The following is a 23621-nucleotide window of genomic DNA, read 5'->3' as shown; positions in this document are numbered from 1 at the left end:
CTGCAGCCCACCTGGCTGCTCTGGGCACCCCTTGTCCTTTCCTCTCCTGCCGGCTGAGCCCCAGCTGGGGCTGTTTGGAGGTTCTCAGACCACTGCATCCTGACACAATTCTGGGGCTTTCCGCGCTGAAATGCCTGCAGAGACTGTTCTGGGAAGAAAAGGGCTCAGCCTGTCCAAAGCCAGAGGCAGGGAAAAGTCCTCCTCTTTGACGCCTGCTGATTCCAAGAAGTAGCTTTGGCCTATCCTCCTGCAGAAGCTGTCTCTGCTGGGGCCCTGGTGGATGACCACACGAGCGGTAGGCCCCAGTTACTGGTAATGCTTCCCAAAGAGAGGGACTTGGGTACCAAGTAAGATCAAAATATTCTGCATCTTTCTGTGTCGGTGTGACCTTAGAGCAATGTGACCAGAGGGTGGAGTTCCCAAAATACGTGACCGGTAGCTACAGTCCTGAAGGAATCCAGAAACCTCCAGCAGTGTGCATATGAGCAGGATAAGGAAGAATGTGTAGCTACTGGCTTTATTCTAGGACACTGCCGTCCCTTAGTCTAGCCTAAACCTGGTGCCAGAGCAATGAAAGAGTAGAGATGAGTCTGAGGGAGCGTGGAAGAACATGAGCTCACCCTGGAGGTCTTAAGCTGCCAAGGTTTTCCTGAAAAGGGAGCTGATTTCATGCAGGCAGAATACAAGGACTCGAATGTCCCCGATAGGAAAGTTTCTATTAAAAAAACAAACCCAGACGAACGCTTTCATATTAACGTAAAAATTCTTCTGTTTATGAAATCAACTCTTTAAGGGGGGTGGAGGGGTGGGGGCAGAAAAAGAAAAGCTGTTTGTTAGCATAATGAAATCCAGACAAATATTTATAGCTACTTTCAAGTGGCTTGTTCTAACATGAGTCGACTATCCTTAATACCTTCCCTTTAACACCATTAAGCATCTCACTGGCACTCAGAACAAATTTATGAATGTCTTATAAAAGTCAACAAGCCGCAGGAAAAAAATAAATAAAGAGCCTTGTGCAAACAGTCCTTCATCACAAGAACTCAAACAAAGAAGGTCATATTCGTCATTTGTTCAGAGAGAGGGAAGCCAAGAAGACTGATGAAAGATGACACAAGACCTGGCTGACTTTAAATCTCCACCTAAGAGCAGTTTCTGTAGGTGCTGCCAGGGTGGCCACACTCTTTGCAGGCTGCTCCCCTGCCACGTCTTGTGGTCTGGTGGCTGCTTTTCTCCTCTCGAGCGTTGTCTTCTGCACAGATGCAGAGGTGGGGGGAACTGCAGGAATCTGGCCTGCGAGGCCCTGTGAGGAGGGGGGACTCCTGTCTAATGGGAAGTACGGTTTGATGGGTTTAATAGAAATAGGCAATGGAATTTATATTGTTGGAGCCCATGAAGCAGGTGGGTAGGCTTCAAAACAGAGGAGTTAGTGGCAAATCAGGTGGGCAAATGTGATGGTATGAGATAGTGGGTGAGCATGGCCTGAGGTAATGTGACTCTTCTCAGCAACGGCTCAAGAGTTGGTAAGAGGGGATTTGTGTTGGTAGTTGGTGGTTCCCTGTCATATTTAAGCACTCTGATACACACAACAGCAATTAATTAGGAGCTTATTGTGACCAGTGAGCCTTTTCTTAATCAATTCTAGGAAGTTCTGAAGCTGGAAGGGAAACTTCCTGGAAGTGTCATTGTTTCGGTGACAAGCACACAGTGGAAGAGGGAAGACGCCCATGTGGTGGAGGTTGAAGCTGGGCTGAGTCATGGGCTGTGGCTGTAGGAGTAGGAAGGGCTGGGGCCTCATCCAGGGCAGTGAGGTTCAGCTCTGAGCATCAGCGGGAGGCAAGTCACCCCCTGCAGTGGGGAGAGGCTTGGGATGGGGCTCCAGCATGGTGCATGGGGGGAGTTTGCCCTGGGCTCGTTGTTTTCTGGCTTAAGGGAGTGTTAAAGCCTGTGGAGGGATGGGGACTGTGGGAGGAATATGCCTTGCAAGATGGGAGGTGGGAAGCGTTTAGACTATATTGCAGTAGGGTCATAAGCCTAGGTTAAATCTGGAGCTGGAGATATTTTTTTAATATCATAGAATCATTTAAGTTGGAAAAGACCTCTAAAATCATCACCTTGGCTGGGGTTTTGGAGAAACAGATATTTACTGGAGAAAGTTCCTTTCTTGTGGCAGTTTTTGTTTCTGATGAATCACTGAATTGTTCTGCCAGCTTTCAAACCTGCCCTCTATTTTCACTTTCCCCAGCTTTTGGAAATCTGTTCAGAATTAAGAGCAGGGATTGTATTTTTTTTCCTTCCCATGGTGAAGGAGCACGTGTGCATGCGGTCACATCGTACAAATTGCCAGTACAATGCAAGTAGTGCTGCATTGCACTGAAATGAGTCAGGGTCTGCCCCCATAGCAAAGCAGGTGCCCCACAAGGTGACTACGCTTACAGGAGACCTCATCTCTTTAGCCTACAGAGCTGTGCAGTGCTTTGAAACTGGAAAAATACACATCTTTATTACCGCTTGTGATGTTCCAGCGTTGAAGCTACCTGGTGAAAGGACTGCTACCACCAGGCATCTCTTTGCTCTTGCTTGGCCACTGGCTGATGTCAAGCAGAGAAGGGGGCTCTAAGGTCCTTCCTAACCAGGACCTCGGCTTCTGAGCTGCAGGGATGCTGGATGTGGGGCAATCCAAGCTCTGGCTGCCTTGTAATGTGGTGCCTGTGGGATATAAGCTATCAACAGCCTGCAGCCCACAGTTTCCCTCCTCCAGGATGACATAAGCCTGATTTCTCTTGGTTTTGCTATCCCTGTTATTCTTCTGCAAGGTGAACTCAGAGGCTCTGCCACTGACCACCATGCATTAGACATGGTCACTGTTCCCTGTCAGGGTCTAACGCTGCCATTGAGGGCAGGTTACTTAAACATCAGTGGGTGTGTGAGGGGCAATGTATGTGTATATTCTCTAGCTCATGGAGCTTAATAATCCTGTAGAAAGGAAGCTGCTACAGGATGCTCATCATTTTCAAGCAAAACTGGAAGACTTATGCCCATGAGATAGCCTGCAAAGTTCAAGTGAAGGGGAGTGGAAAGAGCAATCCTCAGACTTTTCATAATTCACACAGAAAAGACCTGAAAAAATCCTCTGGCAAGGGATGATGAAAGAGCCTCATGGTTTTGAAAAGTTTTTTTTTCCTAGGGTTAAAGTCTGCCTGCTGTGGAGTTAGACTTTCTCCTGCTCGGAACCCATGTAAAAGTTAAACAGTTCAAGAGTATTTGCTGCTGTAAATTGTTATCCAGAATCCTGGTGTTCTTGGCTATGTTTTATCTCTTATTCATGTCTTTTCCTTCAATATTTAAGGTCATTTTCTGTTTTATGGCATGACATAAACTGATAACAAAACCCTACAGCCTCAATAGTTACTTTAACCACTTATTTTCTTTTAAACATTTTGTCTTGCCAAATTATTGAGTCAGCTGTAATGACCTTGATGTAAACATGTACTTTTGAACTTATATGAGGATCAAAGGCAAAGCAATGTTAAATGGAGGCTGGAATCTGGAAATGACCCATGCAAAGTTGGCATCTGTCTTCCCTCTCCTTTCATTCATTTTTGCAGTGTGGAGCCCAGAATAAATTTGCTCATTTCAAAAGTGAAGAAAATGAATTTTTTTACAATTGCCAGTTCTGCAAACACTATGGTGTCTGAGCAACAGCCTGCCTCCTTTCTTGCTTTAGCATTGTCATCATCATGATAAATCTTTCACAAGTGACACAGGGAAAAAGAGCTGTGCTATTTATTTTCTGACCACTCCTTTGCTTGGATTCTCTGACCAGAGTAAAATGCTGGCCAAGAAAAGTAGTAGATAGCTCTAACTGCAGGCTGCAGTATTTCAGGAAGAATGCTTTGTCTGTAGTAGTCCTTCATTTCTTTGAGAAATGAAGAAGTAGGGGGTTCATCAGACTACTTTTATTCATTTCTGGATGAACAGAAGAACAGATCAGCAGGTTATCACTTCTAACAAGGCAGACAAACCTGAACAGCGAAGTTAGAACTTTGCTACGCTGCTCTGAAGAAATGAAGGATGAGTTGTGCTGGCAATGGAGGTTTTGATTCTAGTTTGTTCTGACTGTTGACCCTGGAATTGAGAAGGTTTTGGTAATTTATTAGGTGACATTTAGCTTTGCTTAAGATGACTTAAAATTCTAAACCAAATACTCTAGAAATCTTACCTGCTGCTGTGAGAATGTGCAGAGAAATAGAAGTCCTTTTCAGAAGTGCCCTCTGATTTCATGGACCTCCCTTTAAGTGCTCAGAGCATCTGCAGCTTCCCTTGGCTTCATCTGGAAAGGGAAGATGTTGGGGAAAACCAGGCCTGCTTTGTCCCTTAGGCTGCACGCTTGGAAGGAGGAGATGCATGAAAGCATCCTGACATACTTACATGTTGTGAGGGCAGTCAGGGCTGAAGCAGCACTAACAGTTTCCTAGGTCTCCTCCACTTTGTCTTGCAGCCTGCTCTTGTCTGGTGGTAACAACAGAAGCTATCTGGGGTCAAGGACAAGAGTGCTTTTCTCTTTTCAAAGAGAAACAAGTTGTTCCCCCACCCCCCCACCCTCCTCAAACATCCTACGTTGAAATGAATAAGATCCCTGCTGTAGCTATCATATCTCCTTTACAAATTTGTTGGGTTTCCAGTGAGTAAGTACCTATAAATGCTAAATATTTAAGAAGTTAATTTTCCAGGCTCTTAGTGGCATTAAACAGTAGATAGAGTTTATGGAAACCTGACTCTCCAGCAGCTATAAATCCCTAACAGTGACGAAAAAGTTGCTTCTTTTTTTTTCCAGCCACACGGTCTTTAAAATATTAACAGGATTTTTTAAACTTTATTTGGACCAGCAGTCATTTTTCCAGCTGTTGAGCTGATCAACACTTCAGTTTTTTCTTCGCTCCCAGCCCATCAGACACTCTAACATTTTTATTTTAGTTTTTAACAAGGAGGAAGTTTCGTTGGCTACTTGGTCTTATTCCTAAAAATACATATGAGTGTGTTTAAAGGAGGCTTGTCACCATTGCCTGGATTGTACAGAGGTCCTGTCTTATCCCATGGGGCAACATTTTGCAGGCATAAATACAGAAAAGAGGCTGCTGCTGTTGTGACATAGCAATAAAATACTTCATATTTATTGTATGTGCAGTTCTGATATCAATGAGATCTGGCAGTGTAGATCAGTTCTGATATCAATGAGATCTGGCAGTGTAGATCAGATCTAAATCTTCTCAGGACACTGCAGTCAGTCCATGCCGTGGCATACTGATGGGACAGAGAAGGCTTCTGATACCTTTCCATCTGCCTCATGGGAGACCCTCTGCTTGCAGAACTCTCCCTGAAAATGTTCTCCCCTCCTGGTATTCTCTGCCATGTGGCCATTTTCCTGCCTTTGTCAGGAAGGGCGATGTGTCAATGGGCTGGATGTCGGTCAGAGTAGGAGAAAAGGACACTCCCAGGATTCTTGCCCCAGCGTATTCTTCAACTTGTTGGACCACATGCAAGGAACAGCTTCACTGTGTCCATCTCCTGGTCAAGAAAACTGCTTGGTGTTGAAGGGGTGTGTGTGTTCATAGGGAAAATAAACCCTTGGGACTGGCCAGGATCCTGGAATTTCATGGTGCAGGGGAATTGTGTGCTGTCCATGCTTCAGGAACACCACATTCTTTCAAAATGGGTCTGTGGTGATGTGCCATGTGTGACAGCCGCCGAGAGCTCTGCATGCGCCGCTAGTGCTAGAGGAGGTGAAGGAGTAAAAGACTTGAGGTGATGGGTGAACTCAGACTGTATGTTACTCCCTAGTGCCTGGCTGCAGTTGGCTGTGTAGCACTAACGGTCCCATCATTTGCCTGTGAATGTTTTATAGATCTATATTGAGTTGGTTGTATAAAAACAATTAGCAAAGAGTATCAGTTATGTTCTCAGCTGAGGAGATTGCAAGGAGCAGACAAGAAAACCGGTGTCTGTAGTTCTCGCAGTGTTCAGCTCCTTTCTGGTTTATAAAAGGAGGTGTGTCAGGGAAATTGCACAATCTGGAACTTGAATCTAAAATGAATAGGGCTCACAGAACCAGATAATTCTCCTAAGGGAAAAATAAATACCCAAGGAAGTTAATGGCTCGGTATTTTGAGCACACGTTACCAGAAAATGAGAACTAACAGCCGTGGTTGGGTATGGCCCTTCTCTCCCCTGCCCAGCTCAGGGGTTAGAACATCTACTGATCGTGGCGAGGGGGCTTTCTTGGAGTGGAGCACTAAGCCTCTACATATACATATATAAAGGAAGTGTATCTTCTAGCTTGGTGGTGGGAATGAAACAATGCATCAAGACAGTCACAGCCGGTGACAAGCCCCAGAGCCACCTGTGCCTGCTGGGTGCATTTCAGCTTTTAGTTATTGTAGAACAGGTTTAAAAATAAGCTGGCATTTACTGATGTGTATCTTAACTTTCTGCTTTCATCTCCAAGTGGATTCTTGGGCAGAACTCCCAAATTTCTTGGAGGAGGCCCTTCTTCGCACCCTCCAATACTGAATGCTTTGGGACCACAGTTCTGTGTGTTCTTACTCTCCTCGAAAGCCTGATGCAGGACAAGATCCTGCTCTCCTTTGTTTAGTTGTTCTAAAATTGGGCCATTTGTTTGGACTGTTGCCCAAGTATTTTTTACAAGTCCAGACTTCCACTCTGCCCTTGAGAGCTGCTGGTCGTCTCCCTCCCCTCAGGCTTTTGTTTATATATGTCTTTCCCTAGCCTGGCTATTAGGGGAGGGAGAAATACATGAGAAGAGCTGGAAGATGGTGATACAGATGATTGTTTGTATTGTGTGATTGACACTTGTTTGTAAATGAAAATAATCGGGTGGTCACCTTGGCCTAATGTCCAAGGTGTGTTTAACTAAAGGGCAGAACAGCTGACAATCAAAGTTCTTGTACAATAATGGAACATCAATCATTGTTTCATTCATGATTTTTTTTTGCTGCTTCAGTAGAACTAGGTCAGGATGAAATCTAATCTGCCTATCACAAAGCCAATCCTATCACAAGGTCGTTCCTTTCATCCTGGCTGGAAGGCAGGGTTACATCAGACAAGGTGAAATTGCTGAAGTCCATCTTCCACTATCCAGAGGTCGTGTTCCAGATGGGCAAGTGGTCTGATTTGCTGCCCTGCCCTCTGTTCCCTGTGGTGGCATCCTCTTCCCTTAAGCCGGGGAGCAGAATTGCAGGCTTTGCCCCTGCTAGCAGAGAATGGGATGGCTCAGGGATGTGAACGCAGCCAGGAGGCAGTTGGCCTGCTGCCTGTCTTGTGTGGTCGGTCAAAGCTGGCTGCTGTTGTGCTCTGCCAGGTGCCGGCAGACTCAGGCAGGAGCTGCTGCAGTTTTCTCAGCCCCTTGGAGCCCTCTCCAGAAGTCATGCGGTACCACCAGGGCTGCTGTCATTTAGCTGTTGTGGATGCATTGGCTGTGGAAATGACATGGGGTAGAACAGAGGAAACAGTTCAGAAAAAGTAGTTAAATCTTCATCTTCCAAGTTCATCGACTTCCAGATTCCCTCTCAGGAGGGAACATGTTGCTATTTTTTCTAATAAGATTCTGGATGACTTCTTCCTAAAGTGTCAGAAGTAAAATGTGTTGTTGCGATGAGGACTTGCTGTGCCCAGTGTCCTCCTGAAGACAGATCTATCTAAACTCAGATACAAGAGTTCCTATAGAATTGCACCGTACATAGGGCGATACAGTCTTATGAACTGGCATTATTATTGTTGCTATGATATTTGTATGTCATGTATTACTTGCAAAATGCTGCCTATTCCTATTTTAGATAGAACACACATCAACCAAAATCTGTGTTAGTGCTTGAGGTATGCAGGCGAAGGAGAATAAACATGGGAGTAAATTGCAATCTTGTTTTCCAGACTTGGATGCACAAATAATGCTGGAATGGTTCTCTGACAAGTTTTGGGGCTGTGCCCTCTGTGTAATGCTTACATATCTTACTGGTGTGATTTCTACTTACCATAATTACAATTCCATGGTCCACTCCAGGAGTGATGCCTGTAAATTGTTTTGAATGTATGTCTGAGAGTGTAAGCATGAGGATCCAAGGAGAGGTCCATGGCAGTTAAGCTGTCTGACAAGCAGCTGTTGAAGAGTACCAGGCAGACATTCAGGACTCTATTTTGCTGCTGAAGTTGGGCAGCAGATCCAGAAATGAGGAAGAGGGCTGAAACTGAGCTTGAAGACTGTAATGAGCCCAAATGCAGGAGGGAGTAAGATGGGAGTAAGATGGGAGTAAGATGGGAGTAAGATGGGAGTAAGATGGGAGTAAGATGGGAGTAAGATGGGAGTAAGATGGGAGTAAGATGGGAGTAAGATGGGAGTAAGATGGGAGTAAGATGGGAGTAAGATGGGAGTAAGATGGGAGTAAGATGGGAGTAAGATGGGAGTAAGATGGGAGTAAGATGGGAGTAAGATGGGAGTAAGATGGGAGTAAGATGGGAGTAAGATGGGAGTAAGATGGGAGTAAGATGGGAGTAAGATGGGAGTAAGATGGGAGTAAGATGGGAGTAAGATGGGAGTAAGATGGGAGTAAGATGGGAGTAAGATGGGAGTAAGATGGGAGTAAGATGGGAGTAAGATGGGAGTAAGATGGGAGTAAGATGGGAGTAAGATGGGAGTAAGATGGGAGTAAGATGGGAGTAAGATGGGAGTAAGATGGGAGTAAGATGGGAGTAAGATGGGAGTAAGATGGGAGTAAGATGGGAGTAAGATGGGAGTAAGATGGGAGTAAGATGGGAGTAAGATGGGAGTAAGATGGGAGTAAGATGGGAGTAAGATGGGAGTAAGATGGGAGTAAGATGGGAGTAAGATGGGAGTAAGATGGGAGTAAGATGGGAGTAAGATGGGAGTAAGATGGGAGTAAGATGGGAGTAAGATGGGAGTAAGATGGGAGTAAGATGGGAGTAAGATGGGAGTAAGATGGGAGTAAGATGGGAGTAAGATGGGAGTAAGATGGGAGTAAGATGGGAGTAAGATGGGAGTAAGATGGGAGTAAGATGGGAGTAAGATGGGAGTAAGATGGGAGTAAGATGGGAGTAAGATGGGAGTAAGATGGGAGTAAGATGGGAGTAAGATGGGAGTAAGATGGGAGTAAGATGGGAGTAAGATGGGAGTAAGATGGGAGTAAGATGGGAGTAAGATGGGAGTAAGATGGGAGTAAGATGGGAGTAAGATGGGAGTAAGATGGGAGTAAGATGGGAGTAAGATGGGAGTAAGATGGGAGTAAGATGGGAGTAAGATGGGAGTAAGATGGGAGTAAGATGGGAGTAAGATGGGAGTAAGATGGGAGTAAGATGGGAGTAAGATGGGAGTAAGATGGGAGTAAGATGGGAGTAAGATGGGAGTAAGATGGGAGTAAGATGGGAGTAAGATGGGAGTAAGATGGGAGTAAGATGGGAGTAAGATGGGAGTAAGATGGGAGTAAGATGGGAGTAAGATGGGAGTAAGATGGGAGTAAGATGGGAGTAAGATGGGAGTAAGATGGGAGTAAGATGGGAGTAAGATGGGAGTAAGATGGGAGTAAGATGGGAGTAAGATGGGAGTAAGATGGGAGTAAGATGGGAGTAAGATGGGAGTAAGATGGGAGTAAGATGGGAGTAAGATGGGAGTAAGATGGGAGTAAGATGGGAGTAAGATGGGAGTAAGATGGGAGTAAGATGGGAGTAAGATGGGAGTAAGATGGGAGTAAGATGGGAGTAAGATGGGAGTAAGATGGGAGTAAGATGGGAGTAAGATGGGAGTAAGATGGGAGTAAGATGGGAGTAAGATGGGAGTAAGATGGGAGTAAGATGGGAGTAAGATGGGAGTAAGATGGGAGTAAGATGGGAGTAAGATGGGAGTAAGATGGGAGTAAGATGGGAGTAAGATGGGAGTAAGATGGGAGTAAGATGGGAGTAAGATGGGAGTAAGATGGGAGTAAGATGGGAGTAAGATGGGAGTAAGATGGGAGTAAGATGGGAGTACTAACTTTGATATCTTTTTCTTTTTCTAGAACTCATCCAAGGCACAAATGGCAGATGCATTCCACCTTCACTGTCCTCAAACTGAAGCAAGGAGTTTCATGTGGAAGTTAAGGTAACCTGTATTTCCTTAATTAAAACTGTGTAGTGAAATTCCTGATGATATAAATGAAAGGACATGGGGAAGAAAATTCTATGACATGAAGAATAGGACAAATGAATCAGGTCTGAGACCTGTCCCTTTCCAAACCTCTGCACATTGCTCTTCTGCTTTGCTGGTTCTGGTGACAGTGGAATGATGCCAGCCACATGTCCGTTACGTTTTCTCCCCAACTATGCCTAACTAAGGTCCTGGCATTGCGACGTGCTTTGAATGCTGTGGAGTATCAAACCAATGGCCTTCCGCATCTTTGGTGATCAGACTAGGATGCTGTGCAGAGTATCACTCTAACTGGACAGAACTGAGCGGGATGGCTTTCAGAGAATAGTCTTTCATTTATATGAGAATTTGCTTAGCTTCTCTCTGGTAAGCTTTCGAAGCCTGCGCAAGGATGAGAGCGGTTATCAGAGTACTGCAGTGCTTTTGTGATGACTTGCAATCGTTAGGACTTCAGTCTGTGGGAAAGAACAGACAAAGAGCTGTACTGAGTCATCCCAGAAGTGCAAGTAGTCCTAGCTTGTGTCTGGTTTGGGTCACAGCAGCTGTGTAAGGAGGAATCTGTAACACGTAGTACTTCCCTTGATGTTACCTTCCTAGCCTGTAATAGTCTGCAACTGAGGAACTCTTTGAACCGGAGATTTGTTCTTCTCTTCCCCCCTCTGAGATCAGTGACAGCTGTGGGCTCAGTAACCTCTGAAACCCAGGCTTCTATATTTAAAGGCCTAAATATAGATGTGTAGAGGCCTATGAGCCCGTGGGCACCATTGAAGTGGACTGGAAATTTCACATTTGCCTTTCTGGTGATTGGATCAGGCCCTATTTCAGGTAACCAGCTTGAAAAAAAAAAAATTGGATTAAGTGGCTTCTGCAAGATGGTTGAACAAATGGGACAAATGGTTGGCAAAGCTCAGGAGTTCTGGATTCCATTCCTGTGCCCTGACTGCTGAATTAAATTTGTTCTTGCGTAGAAAGAGCTCATGCATGCAGCAGAGATGCAAAGGCATCTTAACTGCATCTTCTCGAAGTACAGTGCTGCAGTGTTATTTCTTGCGCTGTTCTTTACAGCGGTGTCTAGAGAGCAGGAGCTTGTAGGATGTTTTAGTATGACTCCTTCTGCTTGGTTAACAACACAATAGGGACAGAGCCTCCATGTTTTGTGTTGATCCAGAGAAGATTCATGATCTTCAGTCCATCTGTTCCTTCTGAAGTGTGTATATGTGTAACCAGTCGTGTAGTTTAATACCTCTATTTCAAACAAGAGCATTTACAGTGGGGGAAGCAGAGAACTGTCAGAATGTGCTGCAGCAAGGAGGAGGTATAGCTTGGAGGTTTTTTCTGTGCAGGATACAGCTCCTAAACTCATCTCAGGGAGATCAGCCAGTCTAGCAGTGAGCTGTGCTGCAAGTATGCACCAAAATCCCTTTCCCTTTGAAGAAGGGAGAGTTAAACCATTGACTTCATTGCAGTTGGGTTAAGCCTGTAAATAGTTTGTAATACTTGCATATTATTAGTTACTCTCATGGCTAGATCTAAGCATACTTGATCTCCAGAGGAATTTGACTTTGCATACAGTCAGGCATTCCTCATTTCACGTTAGTTGGATAAATGCATGTGCAAAGAAGTGTGGGTTTGTCTTAGCCCAGTTGCTTCTTCCTGAGAGGGTGACGAATGCTCTTTTAGAAACTGGGTGAAATGCAGCATTTCTGAAAAAGAAATCTATAGTTCATCTCAGAACAAACTATGGCTGTGACAGCTGAGCAGGGAACGCTCAGGCTCTGCATAGGTTGAAATCTTTTATGATGTGGGACCGTTGGCATCTGCTGTGCATGTCACAGTCAGAACATAAGGACAGCAAGTGGGCGGTTCAACAGCTGGGATGGGAATTGGGGGTGGGGGGGTATGGAGCGAGCTGTCATCTGATGGCTCAGAGCAAAGGGAACAATAGGGTTTGGAATACTGTCTGTAACTTAGCATGACTTGCTTCACAGTATATTGAGCTTATTTCAACACCATCTCTCATTTTTTCTTCGCCTCCTATTCCCCAGTACAGTTGCACACTTTGCTTACTCCTGCCCTTCCACAGTCATGCATACAAACTTCCCTGTGGATTTGTCATCAAGAAAAGCTATCAGCAGGTGCACTTGGCACATCATGTGCAAATGAGCGTGCTACGACGCTAGTGCAGGAGTAGCAGCCAAAAGGTGAGAGGCTGGATTCTAACAGAGGGACTATGCCAAGGCCTGGGGTACCTTGTGTATCCCTCAGTCTTCATGGGGAGCGATCACAAGGCTCAGCGCTGGGTGGTCCAGCGTGGTCCTGAAGTTGGAGGTGGTTCAATACACTGGAAAAGTTGTCCTGCTGTGACTTGACAGGAGAATGGCTTGGATAAGCACACTTGAGATTTTCTTAGAAATGCTGTTAATGCTTGCAGTTGGGTTTTATCGCTCATTAAGCTGTTAGCCTGTTTTGATCTTTATTTCAACAAGGCCAGCTTGCTATATCTTTATTATACGAGTGTCAATGTGTATATAGTCTGTGTTCCTCTTCTAAGAAATGAGTGAGTTGCATCTTGTCTGGGTGATATCTCTGGGCAAATTCCATGCAGAAGGCATTGGGCAGCCACACCCAGGGTCAGAATCTTCTCAAAAATCACCAGGAGTGGGTTCTTCCAGGGGTGTATGCGTGCAAATGTAACACATGAAGCTAGCCATCTTTATTCGCAGTTTCCAGGTACAAAGACTTACTGGTGTGGGTGGAAAATCAGGCTAAAAATAGACTTACCTTACCTGACCTTGCAATTAAGCTTGATATCTAAGAATCCGTGGGAATGATCCCTGGGTCTGAATTTATTGCCTGTTGTGAGCTGAGCTGTTTCCCTGTCTGAGGGTAGTACTGCATTGTTCTCTTAAGGGCTGCATGAGTCACATCTTACGTGGGCTGTTTTATCACTCTAATTAGTCTACAGATTGAAAAAAGGAAAAGTGTACACAAAAGGACAAAGGCAAAACATATTAGTGGCCCTTGTAAACTTATGAGGCACTCCATATGATCTTCTGGTTGAGAAATAAAACACTCCGAACTCCTTTCATCTAGGCTACAACGCTGAAATGTCTCTTCCATATGTCAGTGGTATAATCTACATAATGAACAAAGCTTCGCAGATGGGCTGGCTGATGCAATGGACATTCTTTTCATAAGTTGCCCTCACTTTTATCATTTTTCTTTGGTTTCCCACAAGATGGGCTGAATATTGACAATTACTGAGCTATTACTTCCTAAGTTGCATAACTTATAAAACTGCTGCAATTCAGTGAGGTGAAATTTTGTTCCAGAATAATCAGTGGCACAAAATAGCCAGAGGAAAAGAAGGTAGAAATTAAAAAGAGGAGGAAGAAGAAAAAACACTTCAGAATGAGTGTCTTTAATAAATAAATCCACCCCGATTTTATGCTTTCTTTTTTAACCAATGTCATTAAGTTAATGTTTTTTTCTCCCTACGGTTTATGCAATGATACAGATCTTCTGACTGCCTTGGAACTTCTTTGTGTCCTTGGCTTCTGAAGTTTTTAGAACTTGTTTTAGTTTTTATTACAAATGCTTTTTTTAAACTAAAGGCCTTTTAGGAATGCAGGAAAATATTTGTTTTGAAGTCCTGCTTTCACCTTCATTGCTTTCCTTGGCCAAAGATCACCACTTATTCAAATTCACAAAGTTCTAGGACTTCAGCTTTTATTTCCGCAAGCCTCCTTGGTAGGTTGGAGATCAAATCCCTTCTGGTTCCTCTCTTAGTCTTTCTCCAAAGGTGGTTGGTGGTGACGTGGTTTTAAACTCAGGCTCAGTCTAGCCTCCCGGTTATTGCTGGATCAGAGAAGGTAGAGTCAGAAGCTGAATTTACTATGACCATGTGTCCAGGACTTGGATGAGCTTTGTGGAAAACAAAAGTCTCGTTTGTATGAAAGAGGGCATTTTCTTTTGCTGTGTTACGAGGATGCATCATCCCAGCCAAGAACCTGGAAGACATTAAGGTAGATGTGATTGTCACAAACATTGAGCTTGTCATTTCTGTAAGGGACCAGCTGAGCTTGTAGAGCATGAGGTGGAACTGCAACCCACGAGTAGGTATGAAGGTGACATTTTGGTTATCCAGGAACAACAGTAAAGTGCAAGAGTTCTCACTTCTCATTGGCTATGTGTATGGGGAGAATATAAAACTTTATGTAGCGGTGGCTTCCAATAAAAGGAAAGATATCTCATTCTTGGAGTGAAACTCAGACACTCGCCAGTCCAAAGAGTTTGCCTAAGGCCTCCCCAAACTCACAGTCTCCTCTTGTCTTTCATAGTTGCCTGGTTGCTGGTTCTCCAGCATTTATTCCGTCTCTCAGAGTACGTGTGCCACCCAGCTGAAGGTGTGACTGCTCTACCTCATGTACCCGTACCAATAACCAAGTAACCGCACTGGCAGAGGTTTAGGTGCCAAATATCTTCCCAATGTCTCAGGCAAACATGCTGAACCTCCCACTGCTGTCAGACATACTTTTACGCTGACTACCTTGGAGATGTCTAAAATAGTGACATTAGTAAAAAGAGTGGCATTAGTACCGTGAATTGTACTGTAAATGCATCTTCAGAAGTTCCTGCAGCTAGGATCAGAGCTGCACTGCTTCCAGTAACGGGAAAGTATGCAGAAAGTGTACTCGCTTCTCCAGAGATTATAAATATCCTTGTATATTTTTTTCTTGATTTAAAAGAAATGCCAGTGCCTCAGCTTTATGCTGAAGCCATCCATAAGGGTTTCTGTTCTATCTCTTGCTAGATTCTTTTCAGGTGTTGTGTTAGATAACATCTCCCCTCCTATCCACCTCTCTGGGACCATCACCTCTGAGTGCCTCTCTCACTATTTTAGGCATATTGTCCTGATGCTTCTTTGGTGCAGAGCATGGAGTCTGTTTTTACAGGCTGACTGAAACAACTGGCCCAGGGACTCACGGGTAGCTGTGGGTTGAGCGAGGAGCTGAGCCCAGGTCTCTTGATCCCAGTGAAGTGCTCTGACCATAGTTGTTTCCTTCTCACTTCTAGCAAGAACTTAATTTCCTTTCAGGAGAACAACATTCTGCTGAAACAGTAGCTCAAACCCAGCTTTTAAAAGCCTGGGTGCCAGAAGTGAGAGGCACCCACTTACGTTGTCATATTAAGGAGAATAATTCAGAAATGCTGTCTGTCCTCAGCTTTCAGAGTTGTGCTTACCCATTCTCTCTGCAAACCAGGCCCTCTGTTTTGAAGTCTAGTAGATGTGTTGTGCCTTTACAGCTCATGGGGATTTGCAAATTTGGAGCCAGACTGAGGTCTGTAAGGGCTGCTGCTATCTTCCTGAACTTAGACAAAATGTTATTGTCAAATTTAATCACATGTTTCATACAGTATCTGTGCTTTTGACCTGTTTGAGATTTCCATGTGGAAGGGAAGAGAAGGGAGGTTCTCCTGGACCCACCTCAGATAATCCATGGCTAGGGGGGGAAATGAGCTCCTGATTTATTTTTGGTTCTGTAACATGATGCAACTGCTGTGCATGGAAAATAAGGCTGCATGTGTAGACTGAATGATTCCCAGTGAATATCTATCTGTACAGTACTGTCCTTTTTTTGCTTGCTCACCACTAGTACACCAACCATAATTTCCTGTAATATGTTTCAATTCCAGGTTAGCAACTGGTTTAACAGCCATGAGTCTTTGGGCTTTTTTCACCTTTCTGGGCTTACTGAATACCAAATAATAAAATCAATACCTAGATTATATCAATTACCTGAAATTAGTGAGAGAATACACACAATATTTTTGTTGTCTCCCTGGATGGAGGAGTGTAAGCATTTCCAAAGCAAACACAACAGTAAACTTTGCTTTCCATGGCAGCTTGTGCCAGTAAAATCTGATTTTTTTGTGCCAGTAAAATCTGATTTTTTTCAAAGCTCATGGCAAGCTAATGCAAGAGGTGTGAGTGTGGAAGGGATAAATCTATAGAAATATTCAAACAATATTATCTCTGTTCAGCTCTCCTGGATTTCTGCATTTCTCTTGATTAGGATGATATCTGAATATCTGATCTAGATGCCCATTGTAGCCTGGCTTTACACTTGTGTGCTTTCATGGAGGCAGCTGACCAGGGCAGGTTGTACTGACACAGGGTTACCCCCCTTACTGCCACGTTTCCAGTTTTAGTGCAGTGTCCTGGGCATGCAGAATGGAGGGAGTGCTCCCCACAGCCCCAGCACTGCTGAGGTTGGCAGGGACCTCTGAAGGTCTCCTACTGCAGGTTGTTCAGGGCTGCATTGAATATCTCCGTGGATGGAGACTCCACAACCTCTCTGTAAAACTTGTTCCAGTGTTTGATCATCCTCACGGTAAAACAATTCTGTTTCTTACGGTTAAATGGAGTTTCCTGTCTTCTAATGTGTCCCTTGACCCTTCTCCTTTCTCGGGATACCACTGAAGAGAGTCTGACTATCCTCCGGACTCCATCTACCCATGAAGGATGTGCTCCTACACGTGTTCTGGGTTCCCGTAGTTATGCAGTTTCCTGAGTGCTTCAACATTCATTTAAAAATAGGGGTTTTAGCTTTCTCAACCGGGGGATCGTTTCAAATTTTTCATTGTAAAGGCACAGGAACCAGAAGGATGATGAGGTTTAGATCAAAGTGACTTCCAGACTTGTCCTCTCCCCTGCAGAACATGCTGCCTCCCACACTGACAGCTCTCCTCTGCGCAGAGATGCACACCTATGGCACCGTGTCATTATCACACCATAATATTAAGCAAATGGTTTTTGTTCTACTTGCCCATGTGTACCAAATCCTCAGCATGATGGAATGTCACATGCTGCAGGAGAGAAAAAGGTGCATTTGCTTTTGTAGCTCATGCTGAGACACTGGTTTCATCTACCCCCTTCCTTTTTGTCTTTACGTCCTATGCATTATTATAACTCTGCTAGGGACAGAAAAATATTGGCTTTCCTGGTTGGTTAGTGCAGTGGCAACTAAGAAAAATAATAAAAAATAATCCTAATTAAGGAGTTATCCTCATGATTTGTGGTTTTGTATACTGGAAAGCAGGCCAAGGCTGTCTGATTTCATTTCTGTAAAAGAATGTAACTCCAGTTCCTTGCCAGTTTATACCATTCCCCATGCCGGGCAGTAGATAATTTCTCATGGTCCCAAAGCTTTCAACAATACTCCATTATGTTTCATGACTCATAAATGGGCTGGTGCCCATGGAAAGCCATGTGTCTCAGTGCAGGCAGCACAGCTCCCCGCAGTATGTTTGAACTGATTTCATAGCCTCCAGACCTAGCATGGTTTATTATTTTCATGACTCGCTCCCTGTTCTCATTGTTGCTAAGACCATATTGCATCAGTAGCAGGAATAATATTAAAGGCTCTGATGCGTTTCGATACGAAACTAAAAGCACAATATGCGGAGCTTCAAATGAATGCAGAAGAAACAAGATCAAACAAAAGACTGAACTAAAGTTCAGACCTAATAGCTCTTTGAGATAAGCAGCTCGTATAAACTGCAGAGGCGGCTGACAGATAAGACGATATTATCAGGACCGATAGAGCTGCGGTGATTATTGCTGGATTACCTGTGTACTCAGGGCTCCATGCTGATGGATGGAGCACACATCCTCTGTTAGACTGGAATAAAGCTGAAGGATTAGAAAGATATCATGCATAGTCTTGCGTCTGCTCCTGCAACCTTTATTCGAAGGAGCTGAATCAATGAAGGCAACTGTTCCTTGCCTAATTATTCTTTCTTATACTTTCAGCCTGTTCTGTGCCGTGCAAACGCGTGTGAAGCCAGGGTCCATACCTTTATACCCGAGTAAAGGTTGGGAGATTATGGTGGTGTGTTTACAGCCTGATTCTGCTTTTATTAATGTCTGTGGATAAACTGCTGGTTGGCTTTTTTCCTCCGTATTTTTTAATCCTGTTGTGCTTTCCTGGGGTTTTGATTCTGTTGGCGTGGTCTCGGGGAGCCCCGTGATATGGGGAGGGCTGTTCGGGGGGGGGGGGGGGGGGGCAATTCGGAGCAGAAGCCAAAAGCAGCTCAGTTGAGGAGGGCTGAATGGAGCAGTTCTGTCTGCCGTCGTGAAGGCGTTTTGTAATACTCGGCTAACTTAGTGAAACTGCTGCCAGGTACTGTCGCAAGCATCTGACTGTGGAAATAGCTGCTTGAGTAACAAGAACAATAGAATCTGGAGGAAAAAGGCAACAAAAAAAGATTTATAGTATTTCTATCTGGTTTTGGTGTTTTTTGTTTGTTTTTAGCAAATGAGTTAGTATTGCTCTATGTAGTTAGACTCATTTTCATATACTTATACTCCAGTATAAGGCAAGGTTTAGGCTATAAGTAGTACAAATTGAAGGCTTTTTTTAAAAAAAATCCTTTTCCTTCTTGTTTTTTGTCTCTGTCTCTAATAGAAGCATTTACTAATCTTTAAAAAATTGATTTTAAAAAAGCCCCAATTTAGCTTTGGAAGAGCATGAATAAAGTATTTTAAATGCATGTTCTCATTGAACTTGCTCTTAGTTACATAATTTCCCATTTGCTATTCCATTTTTTTCTGATTTAGCCAGTTATCAAGTTTTAACGTACATATTTATTTGAGAGGGCTGAATATATTTGGTCTAGTGAAAGAAAAGTATGTTCTATAAACAGATCTGTTCCTTCAGCAGAGCTTCATCTGTTTAGCTATTTTTTTGGAAGGAGCTGCAGCAGTAACATTGGAAATGTGCTTGGTTTCTTGAAACAATCACTGGGCATTTGTACAGAAAACAGAGGCAAGTCAGGAAGCTTTAAGAAGCAAAGCATGTGTGGATCTGTTGTGATGCTTAATGATTCATTTAGTGCTCTGTGGTTAATGATTATAATGACTATATGTGGTAATCCCGCTACCACCCTCGCCTCCCCTTTTCTCTCTCACCCTTTTCCCCCCCCCCCCCCCCCCCCCCGAAATAGGCAAGCAGATAAAAATCCTGCAGCGTGCAGCGTCGAGGATGGGGTTACGCCGAGTGGCTGGCAGCAGGTGTGGCGCTGGAAGGGTTTGTGCCATTAGCACCCTCAGCAAGACTCAGCATCAATTTAGGAGCTGAGGCTTCCCGCAGCCTGGCCCACGCTTGTGGCTCCCGTTGGCTTTCTGCAAGCTGCAACAGGGAAAATTCCCTGCTGGGGACCGGGCTTGATGGCTGCAAACTACAGAGGATGCAGTCCCTAACTGTAATTAAAAGGGCCTTCCTATTAGTTCATGCAGTTGGAGCCGAAGGACCTGGCTTGGTTCTCTGATGCTGAGGGAGGCAGGAGCAGTAATTAATTAGCTAGATGAACTTTCCCATTGTGCAGAGTCTGGTCCCATGACCCTAGACGGGTTTCGTAGCAGAGCTGAGGGAAGATTTGTTTATTAAAGCTTAAGGCAAAGGTACAGATAGATAGGTAAACGTTTGGGAAACAACCTAAAATCCTCGTGGAGTGTAGCAGCCTGGGGAACTGTTTACCCAGCTTTCATGAAGAATGCCCTCCTTCCATCCCACCTCTGACCAACTCCAGACTAGCCACCTGCCTAGACTTGCTCCTTGGGGATTTTTCTCTCGGTTCAAATGCAAATGCTGTGCCGATAGCTTGCTCAGGAGGTTGGCAGCTGCTTTACCCAGGGTGCAGTTTCATGAACGTTTTCCCCAGCAGCAGAGGCAATTTAAAAGCTTTGCCCCACCTTTGGCCACTTGCTGCTGGCTCTAAACCGCATGCTTCATTGCCCCCTCAGCTGTGCTGAGATAGCTCTTTGTGGAGACATGAGATGAACCGAAATTAAAAATAAAAAAAGACCACCAAAAACCACAAAACCAAATCACCCTGCTATCCAAAAGAACTGCCTGACCCAGTTTAGCTCAGCCCCACCACCAGTTGCATCAGCATGACCAAGCAGGAGGTAAACTGAGGTGCAGGGGTGGGAACAGGAAACCTGGGTCAGGAGGAAAGTGAGAACTTCTCAAACTCCATTTCTTCCTGGAGAAAATGGTTGTGTAATTACTGGCTGTGGCTGTACCGTACCAGATTGGTGCATCCAGAGGAGCTAAACTGATTGTAGGACAGGGATGGGAACACAGTTGTCTTCACGTTGAGCACAAGATGCAGGATTCACACCAGCTTTGCAGTTTTCTTTCAGCTTTATGCTGGTGGCAAGAGGACGGGGGAATACTTCAACCAGCATACAGCTAGCGTGGTGCAGGCAGGTGATATTTGATCTGGCATAAAGCCTGCTGGTACAAAGTTAACATGTTGAAATGTTTTGAACAAACTTGAGCCAACACAGCTCATAGCCATTCAACGTTTTGCCCATGTGGCTGTGGTGCTTTTGGTCAGGCAACAAAGCAGATTCAGTGTGTTGTCAAACCATGGCCTGGAGGTCTCGCTTCTCTTCCCACAGCCCAGCTCTTTGAGGGAAGCTGCTGAGCTCCTGAACAAGATATTTCTTCCCTACCTTTGTGTTCCCCACGAGCATGCTTTGTTTGAAGTCGGTGCTATTCCATGCCTCTCTGTCATCAAAATCTGAATTAAGAGTGCGGACGCTCTGGTACACCCCACTCAGCTTCCAGCAGAGATCCCACAAGACCTTCAGACACTTAACTGAAGTAGCAAGCAGACTGACAAACAAGGTACTTGTCCCTGGATACAAGCTCTGAGGACAGATTTGTCCTGTTTTCTGCTGTCAGAGTTTGGGATTCCTAGGTCACAGAGGGAAGGGGAAAAGCAAGCTGTCTCCCCAAAAGCTGAGGAAGGTGAGAGATGCAGCTGCTTCTGTCCCTGTGGTAAAGTTCAGAGAGAGCAGGTAGGCTGAAAATGGGAGTATTTGCTGCAGGTGATGCAGAGTTAATGCTCTTGACAGGTAGATTGTGCCGAAGTGGTTTATTCGTTTATCCAGAACACAGGCTTTGCATCCTCTTTGAAAAGTGTTCAAGAAAGTCTGGTTGCTTCTGATACTCCACACGAGGCTGTAGTTCCTGGCCTAGCTCTGAGCTGGCAGATGAGAATGAAACTACTTCTTCGCAGGAAAGGGAGGCTTGGTTCTGATGTCCATCAGGACCAGAGCCTCTCCCGTGAGGCTGCTGCTGAGGAGATGTAGAGCCGAGGGTGGCCAGACAGTGGCTGTTAGAGCAATTACTGCCATGGATCAGATTTGTTCACGTAATGAGTTAATGCCTAAATAAAATTAGACAGAACCTAGTTAAAATTGCGTGCTGTGTCTGAGAAGTGATATAAGCCGATGCCTTCAGATCCTCATTGAAAACTGACTTCTGTCTGCAGAGGCTATAGAAATGTGAAGTGCTGGCTGCCTATGAGTTACTGGGTTATTGAATAAATGTCAAACCCAGTGAAAATGCAGGCCCAGACATTCAAACGGTCTGGGGTGCACAACTGGCAGAATTATTTCTGAGCACGTAATGAGAAGATATGTGCAAAAAGTTAATTAGGTGCATTTTCCTGAACATTACCTGGTATATACCCATAGTCCCAGTGCTTGAATAGGCAAGTCTAATGTGTGAGTGTGAGCATCGGGCCTGGCAAAGCATCTTTATGATGATATTTGGACATGCAAGTCAACACACAATTTCTTTTGTTTCCCTTTTCCTCTACTTTTTCATGATTAGCTAAACATACCTAGAGGATGCTTTGTTTCCCTATGGCTCCCTTCACCTCATTCAAACAAACTTAATATGCTTTTCTGGACAGCAACCAAGTTTATATTTGTGCCAGCACCCCAAGCTTGTGCTGACTTGTTCCGTTGTGGCAATAACTGCTAATGAGTGCAAATGTGTTCCTGGAAAACCCTTGACGCTGGAGAGGCATCTCTGACTGGAATGATGCTCCTGGCTATGAAATAGCTGAACACCTGTTCCTTGCTCAGTGCAAAAAAAAATACAAGAGACCCTCAGGAGCTCTGCTCCCTTTTTAATTTTCAAGTGCCCCCTGACTGCAAGGCCTGCTGTTGAATCTCAGGTTTTTTTCTTAATTGCCACATTCCTTTATCAGCTCAGCAACAATCCCTGCTCTTCTGTTCTTGCATGCAAAGGGTCGTCACGATGCAACAGATGGAGCCGAGGGTTGACCATCAAGAAACAATTCCTGTGAAACCCAGAAGGCGGTGGGAGGAGGAGTGATATTTGGAAGGCTGTTTGGCTCGGTTCCAGGGCTGACCTGTAGTTGTGTGAGTCCTGCCTGATCAAAACTGAGAGTTGGGCTATATTTATTGCTTAAGCATATTTATTACTTGCTTGTGGTAGGTTTTCTTTTTTTCCCCCCAAAGTTTTTCATCACCGAAGGTGCTGTGCTAATAAATGTATTCATGTAGAGAGACTGGATGTCATTGTTGTTCTATCAAGTCTCACAGTTCTTTCTTTGAATAATTTTCTTCCTTGTCTTGGCTAATGTACCAACCTGACCAAGTCATTTAAAACCTGATTTAAAGCAATGTGGTTTTGCTTCATTCCTTTCCCCATAGCTATGTTGAAATATCAAATCACCATAAGCCAATATTGGCTGACTGAAGAGTGCACTCAGGATGGGTTCAGCTTGTAATAGTTTTCCCCAGGTACTATTGATGTTAAGGGGGACAAAATCAATCTAGGAGTCCACTCAGAGGCACGGACTGCTGTAGTTCAACCCATTAGGCTTTTGTTGTGGCAAAACAATTAGAGCTCAGCCCTTTCACCGTCTTCCTCCAATAATGAGAAAAGCAGTAGGGAGATGTTTCAGAAAACCAAAGATGCCCCAGCCTGTTGAAGAGTCTTGTGTGTAGTGCTGGGCTCAGCGTGGCCTGCTGGGAGTAGCGGTGGCTGATAGATGCACATCTTCTGTCACCTCAGAAACTGGGTAGAGGAGCTCATTAGAAATGGCTTGCGGATTACCTGCGACAGAGGATTTGGGTCAGATGTGCCCTCTCTCGGGCAGCGTTCCCAGGTTGAATATCTGCTCTGTGTTATTGCCCAAGGCTTTCCTCCAACCCGTGTTCCTGCTCCATTGCCATGGTGATGAGGCTGCAGAGGACTGGGGAGGGGCAGACGTGGTCCTGCCAACTAACCTGTTCCTCACCACAGCGTTCAGCTGCCACCGTCAGGTGTAAAGCCCCATCTCTTCTGCTGAGGCAATGGGGGTCTGTTCCGCTTTTTGGGAGCTGGATCGGGAGAGGATGAGAATGGATATAGGAAAATAAATACCCCTGAATAGCTTTATTATTGTCTTTAAAAGACAAACAAAACTCACCAAAGCAACAGAACCCAAACCCAAGGAATCAGGCTGTCAGCTAGTACAAACCGGGCTTGTTCTTAACAGCCGAGGAGCTGGCCTGTCTGCATATAATTCACAGTTG

General features: G+C 44.6%; 1 long non-coding RNA gene across 1 annotated transcript in view; it reads left to right on the top strand.

Moving 5' to 3' along the window:
• LOC125184912 (uncharacterized) overlaps positions 1-23308 on the top strand; it is an 88623-nt gene extending 65315 nt beyond the window's left edge. Inside the window, exons 4-5 of the long non-coding RNA XR_010834963.1 lie at positions 10083-10165; positions 22326-23308. This is a non-coding gene — a long non-coding RNA (uncharacterized lncRNA). The remainder of the gene's footprint in view (positions 1-10082; positions 10166-22325) is intronic.
• Positions 23309-23621: the final 313 nt, after the last annotated feature.

The sequence above is a fragment of the Anser cygnoides genome, chromosome 14 (genome assembly GCF_040182565.1).
Source record: "Anser cygnoides isolate HZ-2024a breed goose chromosome 14, Taihu_goose_T2T_genome, whole genome shotgun sequence".
NCBI classification, from domain to species: domain Eukaryota; kingdom Metazoa; phylum Chordata; class Aves; order Anseriformes; family Anatidae; genus Anser; species Anser cygnoides.
The sequence above is the reverse complement of the archived record's forward strand: the minus strand, read 5'-3'. Positions and strand labels throughout refer to the sequence as shown.